The 13461-nt window shown below is 47.2% G+C and overlaps 1 protein-coding gene across 1 annotated transcript in view; it reads left to right on the forward strand.

Annotated features, from left to right (window-relative positions):
• The first annotated feature begins 847 nt into the window (after positions 1 to 847).
• Positions 848 to 13461, forward strand: part of LOC139234971 (fibroblast growth factor receptor 1-like) — a 242364-nt gene continuing 229750 nt past the window's right edge. The window contains exon 1 of the mRNA XM_070865969.1: positions 848 to 920. The gene's annotated coding sequence lies outside the window, so the exon portion shown is untranslated. The remainder of the gene's footprint in view (positions 921 to 13461) is intronic.

The following is a 13461-nucleotide window of genomic DNA, read 5'->3' on the forward strand; positions in this document are numbered from 1 at the left end:
GTTCCTCAAATTCTAGTTGCACTTCAGTCCCATACTCCTGATCTTTGGGCACGGCCAAGGGAGCCATCAGCTGGTCCAGGCAGCGGGCGGGCGAGGGGGTCGTTCAGCCCGACTGCCTGCCTCTCTTCCGTGCTTACATCCGAGCCAGGGTGTCCCTGGAGATGGAGCACACGGTGTCCACCGGCACTCATCATCACCCCCAGCAACCAAATTTTAATTTGATTTTATGTCTAAATGTTAATTTGTTTAATTTGCTGGTTTTAATGCCCCCCCCCCCCTGTTTTTTAGCCAGGGGGCACTTGTATAATTTGTGTTTTGGTGCCCTCAAAAAAAAATTTTTTTTTTAAACAAGGGGGCACCTGAAACATTTTTGGAGTGTGCCCCCCCCCCTCCCTTTAATCAGGGGACACTTGCTTATTAGTTTACAACTGAAATAGTTGTAGAGCTGTTGAGTTGGGAGTGGCTTAGCCAGTCACGTGATGTTCACAAGACTCAATAAAACCCCAGCCAGTTGGGTTCGGGGGATCCACGATGGGGCAGGTGGTTGTGAGCCTGGTGGATGAACTGGTAATGTGTAGTGTGATTGTTAAACCTTTGCTAATAAACCAACTAGTTCTTAATAGCAATGTGTTGCTATGAATTCTTAAGCAAAGAACCCATGAAGCAAATACATTACAAAGGATAATACCTTTAGCTATCTGAATGCAAGCAAAGTGACTTTTGATGAACCTTTTATTGCCTTTCACTAAGTCATGTGATGTGATGTTGCAAACTGTGGCATGTTGTTACGGTGTACAAATGTCAGTACCATGGAAACGAGGCCATGTGATGTGTGCTCCCACAGTGCTGTTAAGGAGGGAGTTCAGGGATTTTGATCCAGCGACGATGGAGGAACAGCGATATATTTCCAAGTCAAGATGGTATGTGACTTGGGGTGGGGGGGGGGGGGGAGGGAATTGGAGGCGGTGGTGTTCCCATGCGCCTGCTGCCCTTGTCCTTCTCAGGGGTAGAGGTCACGGGTTTGGGAGGTGCTGCCTAAGAAGCCTTGGCGAGTTGCTGCAGTGCATCTTGTAGATGGTACACACTGCAGCCACGGTGCGCCGGTGGTGGAGGGAGTGAATGTTGAAGGTGGTGGATGGGGTCAAGGGGACTGCTTTGTCCTGGATGGTGTTGAGTTTCTTGAGTGTTGTTAGAGCTGCACCCATCTAGGTAAGTGGAGAGTATTCCATCACACTCCTGACTTGGGCCTTGTCGATGGTGGAAAGGCTTTGGGGAGTCAGGAGGTGAGACACTCATTGCAGAATACCCAGCCTCTGACTCGCTCTTGTAGCCACAGTATTTATGTGGCTGGTCCAGTTAAGTTTCTGGTCAATGGTGATCCCCAGGATGTTGTTGGTGGGGATTCGGCGATGGTAATGCCGTTGAATGTCAAGGGGCGGTGGTTAGACTCTCTCATGTTGGAGATGGTCATTGCCTGGCACTGTGTGGCACGAATGTTATTTGCCGCTTATCAGCCCGAGCCTGAATGTTGTCCAGGTCTTGCTGTGTGCGGGATTCCTTGCTGTGCTGGTTAATTCCGAATCCTAATGTCTATGCTGAACTGATTATCCTTGCAATTTACAACCCATGGCTTTAGCAAAGAAGGAAAATAACAAGCGGGTCTATGCCTCACCCCTGGCTGAGTTCCCTTCAGCAACATAGGGACAATATGTAGGCAGGAGTAGTCCATCATCCCATCTACCCAATCCGTCCAACTTCCCTCAAGGTTACACTCTTTCAGATGAGATAGTTAATCGTAGCCCCATCTTCCCTCTCAGGTGGACGTAAAAGATCCCATGGCCACATTTTGAAAAAGAGCAAAGGAGTTCTCCCCGATGTCCTGGCCAATATTTATCCTTCAACCAACATTACTAAAACAGATTATCTGCTCACATTGCTGTTGGTGGGAGCTTGCTGTGCACAAATTGGCTGCTGCGATTCCCACATTACAACAGTGACTACACCTCACAAGTACTTCATTGGCTGTAAAGCGCTTTGGGAAATCCTGAGGTTGTGAAAGGCGCTATATAAATGCAAGTCTTTCTTTGTTAAATTTCTAAATCCAATGACCCTAAATCCTTGCCAACAATAACAGCTTGTATTTATATAGTTCCTTTAATGTTGGAGGCACGTTATACGAGGAGGGGGGAATAGAAATAGATTTTTTTTTTAAATAGCGGAATGAGCAACGAGCCCTGGTGTGAGAGTGGGGACAGATGACTGAAAGTCTGATTGAAAACAAAATGGGTTTGTGAAGGGTTTCAAGCGGTGGAAAGAGAAGTGGAGAGGTGGAGGGAGGGAACATATAAGACAATAAGAAATAGGAGCAGGAGTAGGCCATACAGCCCCTCGAGCCTGCTCCGCCATTCAATACGGTCATGGCTGATCTGATCATGGACTCAGCTCCACTTCCCCGCCCGCTCCTCATATCCACTTATCGTTTAAAAAACTATTTATGTCTTAAATTTATTCAATGTCCCAGCTTCCACAGCTCTCTGAGGCAGCGAATTCCACAGATTTACAACTCTCTGAGAGAAGAAATTTCTCCTCATCTCAGTTTTAAATGGACGGCCCCTTATACTAAGATCATGCCCTCTAGTTCTAGTCTCCCCCATCAGCGGAAACATCCTCTCTGCATCCACCTTGTCAAGCCCCCTCATAACCTGATACGTTTTGATAAGATCACCTCTCATTCTTCTGAATTCCAATGAGTAGAGGCCCAACTTACTCAACCTTTCCTCATAAGTCGACCCCCTCATCCCCGGAATCAACCTAGTGAACCTTCTCTGAACTGCCTCCAAAACAAGTACAGGTTGAGCATCCGAAATCCGGAGTTCCAAAATTCGGAATGTTCCGGAATCCAGAATCTGGGTAGATCGTGGCAGGGTCGTCTGGAAATCAGTAAATATTCCGAAATCCGGACTCCCCCCCCGCTTTGGCGGCCCGAACTCACTCCGCCACTCGGCAGCCCGACCTCGCCCCGGCCCTCAGCGGCCTGACCCTCACCTCGGCCCTCAGCGGCCTGACCCTCGCCTCGGCCCTCAGCGGCCTGACCCTCGCCTCGGCCCTCAGCGGCCTGACCCTCGCCTCGGCCCTCAGTGGCCTGACCCTCGCCTTGGCCCTCAGCGGCCTGACCCTCGCCTCGGCCCTCAGCGGCCTGACCCTCGCCTCGGCCCTCAGCAGTGCAACCCTCGCCCCGGCCCAACCCTCGCCTCGGCCCTCAGTGGCCTGACCCTCGCCTTGGCCCTCAGCGGCCTGACCCTCGCCTCGGCCCTCAGCGGCCTGACCCTCGCCTCGGCCCTCAGCAGTGCAACCCTCGCCTCGGCCCTCAGCAGTGCAACCCTCGCCCCGGCCCAACCCTCGCCTCGGCCCTCAGCGGTCCGACCTCTGGCCCGACTTTGCCGCGACTTCGCCCGCCCCGGCCCTCGGTGGGCCGACCTCGCCCCCTTACCTTGGCTGCCCGACCCCACCTACCTCGGCCCAGGCAAAGATGTTCCAAAATCCGGAAATACCCGGAATCCAGAATGGCTTCGGTCCCGAGGTTTCCGGATTTCGGACGCTCAACCTGTATATCCTTTCGTAAATATGGAAACCAAAACTGCACGCAGTATTCCAGGTGTGGCCTCAGCAATACCTTATATAGCTGTAACAAGACTTCCCTGCTTTTATACTCCATCCCCTTTGCAATAAAGGCCAAGATTCCATTGCCTTCCTGATCACTTGCTGTACCTGCATACTAACTTTTTGTGTTTCATGCACAAGTATCCCCAGGTCCCGCTGTACTGCAGCACTTTACAATCTGTCTCCATTTAATTAATAACTTGCTCTTTGATTTTTTTCTGCCAAAGTGCATGACCTCATACTTTCCAACATTATACTCCATCTGCCAAATTTTTGCCCACTCACTTAGCCTATCTACGTACTTTTGCAGGCTTTTTGTGTCCTCCTCACGCATTGCTTTTCCGCCCATCTTTGTATCATCAGCAAACTTGGCTACGTTATACTCAGTCCCTTCTTCCAAGCCGTTAATATAGATTGTAAATAGGTGGGGTCCCAGCACTGATCCCTGTGGCACCCCACTAGTTACTGGTTTCCAACCAGGGAATGAACCATTTATTCCTACTCTCTGTTTTCTGTTAGTTAGCCAATCCTCTATCCATGCTAATATATTACCCCCAACCCCGTGAACTTTTATCTTGTGCAGTAACCTTTTATGTGGCACCTTGTCAAATGCCTTCTGGAAGTCCAAATACACCACTGGTTCCCCTTCATCCAGCCTGTTCGTTACATCCTCAAAGAATTCCAGCAAATTTGTCAAACATTGCACAGTAATCTTGTGCAAGTTGGTTCCAGCGTTTCTTCATTTCTTTTGGTGAAACCTTTATATGACCTCTGCTGGTGTCCAGCTCGTGGTATCTGCCCTCAATCACAGTAACTACTGCCTCTACTTCATTCTGTAAAAAGTGCTTGGCCCTTGAGCCGCGTTGCATCTTGTATTGCAGCTCCGATTTTTCCAATGAGGATTAAAATTCTCACACACAACTGGCTCTTTAAAAATGGCCGAATGCAGACCGGGAGGTGTACTGGGCATGCACACCCATAGCAATCACGTCAAAAATGTCCTTTTTATTTTGCGCATGTGCAGAAGAGGGGGCATTGTTTTTTCGGCGCAGATATTAGGCTCCACCCCCCGAGGCTACAGGAAAGGCTGCGCGGCGCCAATTTAAAAAAATAGAACGGGGAAATTCGCCAGTTATTTTTGTGGAGTAGTCGGGTATAAGAAAAATGAAAGTAACTCTGGCAATCCGCCAAAAAATGGCATTGGGGAAAATTGAGTTCATTATCTGGTCATTATCACATTGCTGTGTGTGGGAGCTTGCTGTGTGCAAATTGGCTGCCATGTTTCCCACATTACAACAGTGACTACACTCCAAACGTACTTCATTGGCTGTAAAGTGCTTTGAGACATCCGGTGGTTATGAAAGGTGCTATATAAATGCAAGTTTCTCTTTTTTTAACTAAGACACTGAAGGGAAAAGAGAACTGGTGCAGCTATAAACAGGTGGAACAGAAGCCAGCGGGCATGGTGGATCAGTAAACCACGATGGGAGCGGCCAATTTAAGGTTCTCATTCTCATGTCTCTCCATGGCCTTGCTCCAATCTGCCTGACATCACCTCTTGGTCCTCTGACTGTGGCATTGTGCATCCTCCTTCCCCCGGTCAGCCCCGCATTGGTGACAGAGCCTTCAGCCTCACTCCCAGGTTTCATAGAGTGCGTAAGGGATGGGTTCCTTGAGCAGTATGTAACGGAACCAACCAGGGGGCAGGCTATCTTAGATCTGGTCCTGTGTAATGAGACAGGATTAATAAACAATCTCCTAGTAAAGGATCCCCTCAGAATGAGTGATCATAGCATGATTGAATTTCAAATTCAGATGGAGGGTGAGAAAGTTGGATCTCTAACCAGCGTACTAAGCTTAAATAAAGGAGACTATGACGGTATGAGGGCAGATTTGGCTAAAGTGGACTGGGAATATAGATTAAAGTGTAGGACGGTTGATGAACAGTGGTGTACATTTAAGGAGATATTTCACAACTCTCAAGAAAAATATATTCCAGTGAGGAGGAAAGGGTGTAAGAGAAAAGATAGTCATCCGTGGCTAACTAAACAAATAAAGGACGGTATCCAATTAAAAACAAGGCCATACAAAGTGGCCAAAACTAGTGGGAGGACAGAAGACTGGGAAGCTTTTAAAAGCCAGCAAAGAATGACTAAAAAAATTATTAAGAAAGGGAAGATAGACTATGAAAGTAAACTAGCACAAAATATAAAAACAGATAGCAAGAGTTTCTATAGGTATATAAAAAGGAAAAGAGTGACTAAAGTAAATGTTGGTCCCTTAGAGGACGAGACCGGGGAATTAGTAATGAGGAACATGGAGATGGCAGAAACTCCGAACAAATATTTTGTATCACTCTTTACGGTAGAGGGCACTAACAATATTCCGACAGTGGATAGTCTAGGGGCTATGGGGGGGGAGGAACTTAACACAATCACAATCACTAATGAGGTGGTACTCAGTAAGATAATGGGACTAAAGGCAGATAAATCCCCTGGACCTGATGACCTGCAAGAGAAGTAGCGGCAGGGATTGTGGATGCATTGGTTGTAATTTACCAAAATTCCCTGGATTCTGGGGAGGTCCCAGCAGATTGGAAAACTGCAAATGTAATGCCCCTATTTAAAAAATGAGGCAGACAAAAAGCAGGAATCTATAGACCAGTTAGCCTAACATCTGTGGTTGGGAAAATATTGGAGTCCATTATTAAAGAAGCAGTAGCAGGACGTGTTTAGAAGGATGAGAGGGGATCTCATAAAAACGTATAAGATTCTGACGGGACTGGACAGGTTAGATGCAGGAAGAATGTTCCCGATGTTGAGGAAGTCCAGAACCAGAAGACATAGTCTTAGGATAAAGGGTAGGCCATTTAGGACTGAGATGAGGAGAAACTTCTTCACTCAGAGAGTTGTTAACCTGTGGAATTCCCTACTGCAGAGAGTTGATGCCTGTTCATTGGATATATTCAAGAGGGAGTTAGATGTGGCCTTTACGGCTAAAGGGATCAAGGGATATGGAGAGAAAGCAGGAATGGGGTACTGAGGTGAATGATCAGTCATGATCTTATTGAATGGTGGTGTCGGCTCGAAGGGCCGAATGGCCTGCTCCTGTACTTATTTTCTATGTTTCTATGTTTCTGCCACTCAACACATCACCATCATCATCATAGACGGACCCTCAAACGAGGATGACTTGCTTCCACACGAGTTCACAGATATTTCAATGAAGGACCTAATGTTCCAGTCCTGAACTCCAATTGAGGGGGTTGAATATGCCTGTGTGTGGATTTTTTTAACGTGTGGTGACCGTTGCACATCAGCCACCACACGGGCTTGACAGAGCTAGGCCTTGGTCCAGTGGCAAGAATTAACCAGGACGACTGGAGACCTGCTCTGCTGCACGAGCCTAGTGATGGAGCTTCAATGCATTGTGTAACAGACTGGTAGGATATTTTTTGTGGTGGTGAAGCGGCAAGAGATTGTGGTAGAGGTGCGGCAAATGAGGGAACGGGGCCCAGAAGAGCCGAGGGCCAGCCCACACTGCGATATGTGGTTACATTAACATGCTGGTTCGAAGACGTAAGATGAATTTACACTGCTTCCCCCATCTGATTCATCACTCTTCCAACTATTTTAGTTGTGCACTTTAAACAAATGTCCTCTGCAAGGGGGGGTCACACTCCAAAATAATTTTTTTTTTCCAGTGCCCCTTTTTTTTGGGGGGACGTGGTTTTAGGGCACTAAAACCAGCAAATTAAACAAATTAAACTTTAAACTTAAATGATCAAATTAAAATTTGGTTGCCGGGGGTAGTGATGCACTCCAGTCCCTCCGGCGCCCACCTCTCGCGGAGGCCGCGAGCGTACCGGTGGACACCGCGTGCTCCATCTCCAGGGACACCCTGGCTCGGATGTACGCGCGGAAGAGAGGCAGGCAGTCGGGCTGAACGACCCCCTCGACCACCCGCTACCTGGACCGGCTGATGACACCCTTGGCTGTGCCCAGGAGCAGTCCTACGAGGAGGCCTTCCGACCTGCCCGCTTCCCTCCGCACAGGGTGCCCAAAGATCAGGAGTGTGGGACTGAAGTGCAGCCAGTCATCACACTTCCAGATCGCAGTCTCTTGCACACCTGAAGCTGGTCAGCGCAGATATTAAGTGCGGATTTAACTTGGAAGCACACCCAATGGAGAGATACTGCTGTGGTGAGAGAAAGATGACAGCCAACTTGGGCTCAGGCGAGGTCTACTGTCATTCTTTCGTTAGAACCGTGCAGCTCTGAACAGACATAGATGGTGGGAAGATGTGATTCCATTGAGAAAGACCCTGCCACTTTAATTTACTTTCCTCCCTCTGATATCTCCCATTATCCCATTGCACGTGCCGTTTGCATGATTCCAACAACGCTGCATCAAAACCAGTTAATATGAGGTACATGGCTGGTAAAGAGGATGGTTCACCCTTCAATCAGCAGAATAAGGTACTTTACTTGCACGCCTACAATGGCATTTAGTGAATGAATAAAACCTGCGCAATCAATCCAACCCTAAATGTTGTCGGTGGGTTAAGTACATATTTCTCAATCTAGATATCAGAAAAGATGTGTGGGCGGCCCATTCAAACTTTCGCACGTGCGCTATTTCTCCCGTAAGGAAACCGGTGAGCGGCCTGCGCAGGACTTCCAAACCGCACCACAGCTTAGCAAGAACGTTGGATGCGGGTGCTGTGCTGCTATGTGGGAACACAATGGATCATCACTCCATTGCACAGTGGGACCTGCAATTGTACCCAGACACGGTGAATTCTTGGGTTTCACTGATCTGGAGGAGCATTGGGCAATTATATTGGGCCTTGGTGAAACCACAGCTGGAGTACGGTGTACAGTTTTGGTCTCCTTACCCAAGGAAGGATATACTTGCTTTAGAGGGAGTGCAACAAAGGTTCACTCGACTGATTCCTGAAACGAGGGAACTGTTTGATGAGGAGAGATTGAGCAGACTGGGCCTATATTCCCTCGAGTTTGGAAGATCGAGAGGTGATCTCATGCAAACATGTAAAGGGCTTGACAGGGTAGATGCAGGGAGGATGTGTTCCCTGGCTGGGGAGTCTAGAACCAGGGGTCACAGTCTCAGAATAAGAGGATGGCCATTTAGGACTGAGACAAGGAGAGATTTCTTCACTCAGAGGGGGGTTGAATCTCTAACCCAGAGGGCTGTGGATGCTCAGTCGTTGAGTATATTCAAGACAGAGATTGATAGATTTTTGGACATTAAGAAACTCGAGGGATAGGGGGATAATGCGGGAAGGTGGAGTTGAGGTCGATCAGCCATGATCTTATTCAATGGCGGAGCAGGTTCGAGGGGCTGAATGGCCTACTCCTGATCCTATTTCTTATTTATGTACTTGAAACCTGAACGGTCGCATTAACAGTGCACACGTCTCTTAGCATAGACCGTCAAGGAACAAGGATCCATTGCTCTTTGTATTCCAGCCCGAGCTGGTTTTCAGGTTGCTAGGGATTGTTGCGTGTAAGTTGAAAATGGCTAATAGCCCCATATCGTTTCAAAATCCAACCATCAATTTAACAATGGGAGATCAACAAATTATTAGTTCACAATGGTGTGCAGAGTTCCAGGGCCATGGTTGCAGTACACACAACAAAAAATGGCTGCACTGCTTGGCCAACATTGCCTTTGTGTTTTTGCCCCCAAAATGGATAACCTCACATTTATCCACATTATACTTCATCTGCCATGTTTTTTGCCCACTCACCTAACCTGTCCAAGTCACCCTGCAGCCTCTTAGCGTCCTCCTCACAGCTCACACCGCCACCCAGTTTAGTGTCATCTGCAAACTTGGAGATATTACACTTAATTCCTTCATCTAAATCATTGATGTATATTGTAAAGAGCTGGGGTCCCAGCACTGAGCCCTGCGGCACTCCACTAGTCACTGCCTGCAATTCTGAAAAGGACCCGTTTATCCCAATTCTCTGCTTCCTGTCTGCCAACCAGTTCTCTATCCACGTCAGTACATTACCCCCAATACCACGCGCTTTGATTTTGCACACAAATCTCTTGTGCGGGAACTTGTCAAAAGCCTTTTGAAAGTCCAAATACACCACATCCACTGGTTCTCCCTTGTCCACTCTGCTAGTTACAGCCTCAAAAAATTCCAGAAGATTTGTCAAGCATGATTTCCCTTTCATAAATCCATGCTGACTTGGACCGATCCTGTCACTGCTTTCCAAATGCGCTGCTATTTCATCTTTAATAATTGATTCCAACATTTTCCCCACCACCGATGTCAGGCTAACCAGTCTATAATTTTGTGTTTTCTCTCTCCCTCCTTTTTTAAAAAGTGGTGTTACATTAGCTACCCTCCAGTCCATAGGAACTGATCCCGAGTCGACAGACTGTTGGAAAATGATCACCAATGCATCCACTATTTCTAGGGCCACTTCCTTAATTACTCTGGGATGCAGACTATCAGGCCCTGGGGATTTATCGGCCTTCAATCCCATCAATTTCCCTAACACAATTTCCTGACTAATAAGGATTTCCTTCAGTTCCTCTTTCTCGCGAGCCCCTCGGTATTTCCGGAAGAGTTTGGGTGTAAGTTGTATCATCACAGCTGCACGGTAGAAAATAATATGTACCTTACAAATCAAAAATAAAGATATGCATTCTTGAAAGGCAGGCAGGCACATAGACACACATAGAGACACAGGCGGTATCTTTGGTCTGAGAGATAGTGTAAGACAAGCAAAATCACCTCCAAGGCCATGCATGGAGAAACAGAAAAATAATATTGACAGGTTCAGGTGTACAATGTTCAGAAAGATCACACACGCACAAACACACTAGAAGCACTTTATTTGTTTCATGCTAATGGCTTCCTGTGCTGTGTTGTCAATTGACCTCCTGACTGTTGCAAATGAAATATTTCAGCAAACAACAATGCAAAATCTGTTTGCACTAAGGTGAGCGCAACAGTTTGTGAAAAGATACAATCGCATGGTGCGCCTACACGTGATGTGTGTTTAGACAATTAAGCAAAGCAGCAGCAAGTTTCATTACGGTGACTGAGGATGACTGAACTCCAGACTTATGCTGGAAAGTCAAATAGAGAGCAAACTGCCCTCCTGTGTTTGGTTAAACCTTTGTGCAAAGCAGTGATGGGGAAAAGGCAGATTATGCTTGTGGGCCAATTTTAATCTTGGCTTCCTTTTGCCTGACGTTTCCAATGGACCCAGCAAACAACAACAACAACTTGTATTTATATAGCGCCTTTAACGTCCCAAGGCGCTTCACAGGAGTATTGTGAGATAAAAAATTGGACACCGAACCGCAGAGGGAGAAATTAAGGCAGGTGACCAAAAATTTGGTCGGTTTTATGGAGTGTCTTGAAGGAGGAAAGAGAGGTAGAGAGGCAGAGAGGTTTAGGGAGGGAGTTCCAGAGCTTGGGGCCCAGGCAACAGAAGGCACGGCCACCAATGGTTGAGCGATTATAATCAGGGATGCTCAAGAGGGCAGAATTAGAGGAGTGCAGGTATCTCGGGGAGTTGTGGGGCTGGAGGAGATTACAGAGATAGGGAGGGGGCGAGGCCATGGAGGGATTTGGAAACAAGGATGAGAATTTTGAAATTGAGGCATTGCTTGCTAAAGAGGAAGACCCCTTCCCACCAGCACCTTCTCAGGCAATTATGGACGTATATGTGACTCCAAACTCACAGCAATAAATGTGACCCTGGCACCTTCACCCACAAACAAATACTAAAAAAGTCTAGTGCTCCATCAATCACTTTGGAAACGAATCTCAGATTTGACAAGAAGCTTCCCAATAGGGGCACGGTATCATAGTGATTATGTTACTGCACTATTAATCAGGAGATAGGGAGCGGCGAAGCCATGGAGGGATTTGAAAACAAGGATAAGACTTTTGAAATTGAAGCATTGCTTAACCGGAAGCCAATATAGGTCAGTGAGCACAGGGGTGATGGGTGAGCGGGACTTGGTGCGAGTTAGGACACGGGGCAGCCGAGTTTTGGATCACCTCTAGTTTACATAGGGTAGATTGTGGGAGGCCAGCCAGGTGTGCTTTGGAATGGTCAAGTCTAGAGGTAACAAAGGCATGGATGAGGGCTTCAGCAGCAGATGAGCTGAGGCATGGGGCGGAGACAGACGATGTTACGGAGGTGGAAGTAGGCGGTCTTAGTTATGCTGCGGATATGTGTTCGAAAGCTTATTTCAAATATGTAAATAAAGGAGTGTAATGTCTGTGATATGGGACGGAGCTGCACAGAGCGATCCCAGATTAGCCTAGTTAATGGTAGCGCGGAGGTGAGAGCACCATTCAACACTCCCTCCCCATTTGGCACTCCCACTGAGGATTAGAAAAGAAAGACTTGCATTTATATAGTGCCTTTCTCAATTTCAGGATGTCCCAAAGTGCTTTACAGCCAATGAAGTACTTGTGAAGTGTAGTCACTGTTGTAATGTGGGAACGATCAGCCAGAATTCCCACTCTTGGTTGTTCTACTTTGAATCCCGCTGGAAAGTCCACGTATGTGTACATTGGGTGATGCTCAGATTGTATTCCTTTCACAGCTAACTAGCTTCCCTGACGACTGTCGCCATAACCACATCCAATAGGTTCAACACCATCCAGAACAGCTGCTACTGCTGCATCGGGTGCATTGTGGTGGAGAGAGGGTCAGACTCAGCTGGGATTTCCCCAACCCCAAAGGTGGTTTTTAGTTTTTATTCATTCCTGGAATGTGGGCGTCTCAGCAAGGCCGGCATTTATTGCCCATCCATAAATGCGATTGAGAAGGTGGTGGTGAGCCGCCTTCTTGAACCACTGTTCTTTGTAGCAGTTTGGGAGTAGTGGCTTGGGAGTAACAGCCAGCCACATTGCTTGGAGTCACATATAGGCCAGACCAGGTAAGGACAGCAGATTTCCTTCCCTAAATGGCATTGATGAACCAGATGGAATTTTACAACAATCATGGAGTTTCATGGCCACCATTTGTGATACTAGCTTTTTAATTCCAAATTTATTTAATGAACTGAATTTAAACTCCCAGCTGCATTGTTGGGATTTGAACTCATGGTCCTTGGATCATTAGTCCAGGCCTGTGGAGTACTAGTCTAGTAACATAACCACTATGCTACTATTCCTGCTGTCAGCCATGTCTCAGGGGACAGCACTCTCACCTCTGAGTCAGAAGGTTGTGGGTTCAAGTCCCACTCCAGAGACTTGAGCACAAAAATCTAGGCTGACACTCCCAGTGCAGTGCTGAGGGAGTGCTGCTCTGTCGGAGGTACTGTCTTGTGAATGAGATGTTAAACTGAGAGGCCATTTGCCTCTCGAGGATGGATGTAAAAGATCCCATGGGACTATTCTGCTTGGTGCCTTGGACAATATTTATCCCACAACCAAAATCACTCAGATTCTTTGGTCATGATCACATTGCTGTTTGTGGGAGCTTGCTGTGTGAAAATTGGCTGCTGCGTTTCCCACATTACAACAGTGACTACACTCCAAAAGTACTTCATTGGCTGTAAAGCGCTTTGAGACGTCCTGAGGTCGTGAAAGGCGCTATATAAATGCAAGTCTTTTCCCCCCTTGTGGCCTGATTGATTTCACATGTTGACTGACAAATTTTGAATTCCGCAGATATGCATCTCATTTGCATGCATTTTAAATATGCCCTGAACATTTTTTCACAATTTTCCAACTATAAAGAGAAAGGGGGATTGCATCTCAATTAACAGCTGCGCGTCCATCCGGCAGAGAAAT

This window comes from Pristiophorus japonicus, chromosome 22 (genome assembly GCF_044704955.1).
Source record: "Pristiophorus japonicus isolate sPriJap1 chromosome 22, sPriJap1.hap1, whole genome shotgun sequence".
Lineage (NCBI taxonomy): Eukaryota > Metazoa > Chordata > Chondrichthyes > Pristiophoridae > Pristiophorus > Pristiophorus japonicus.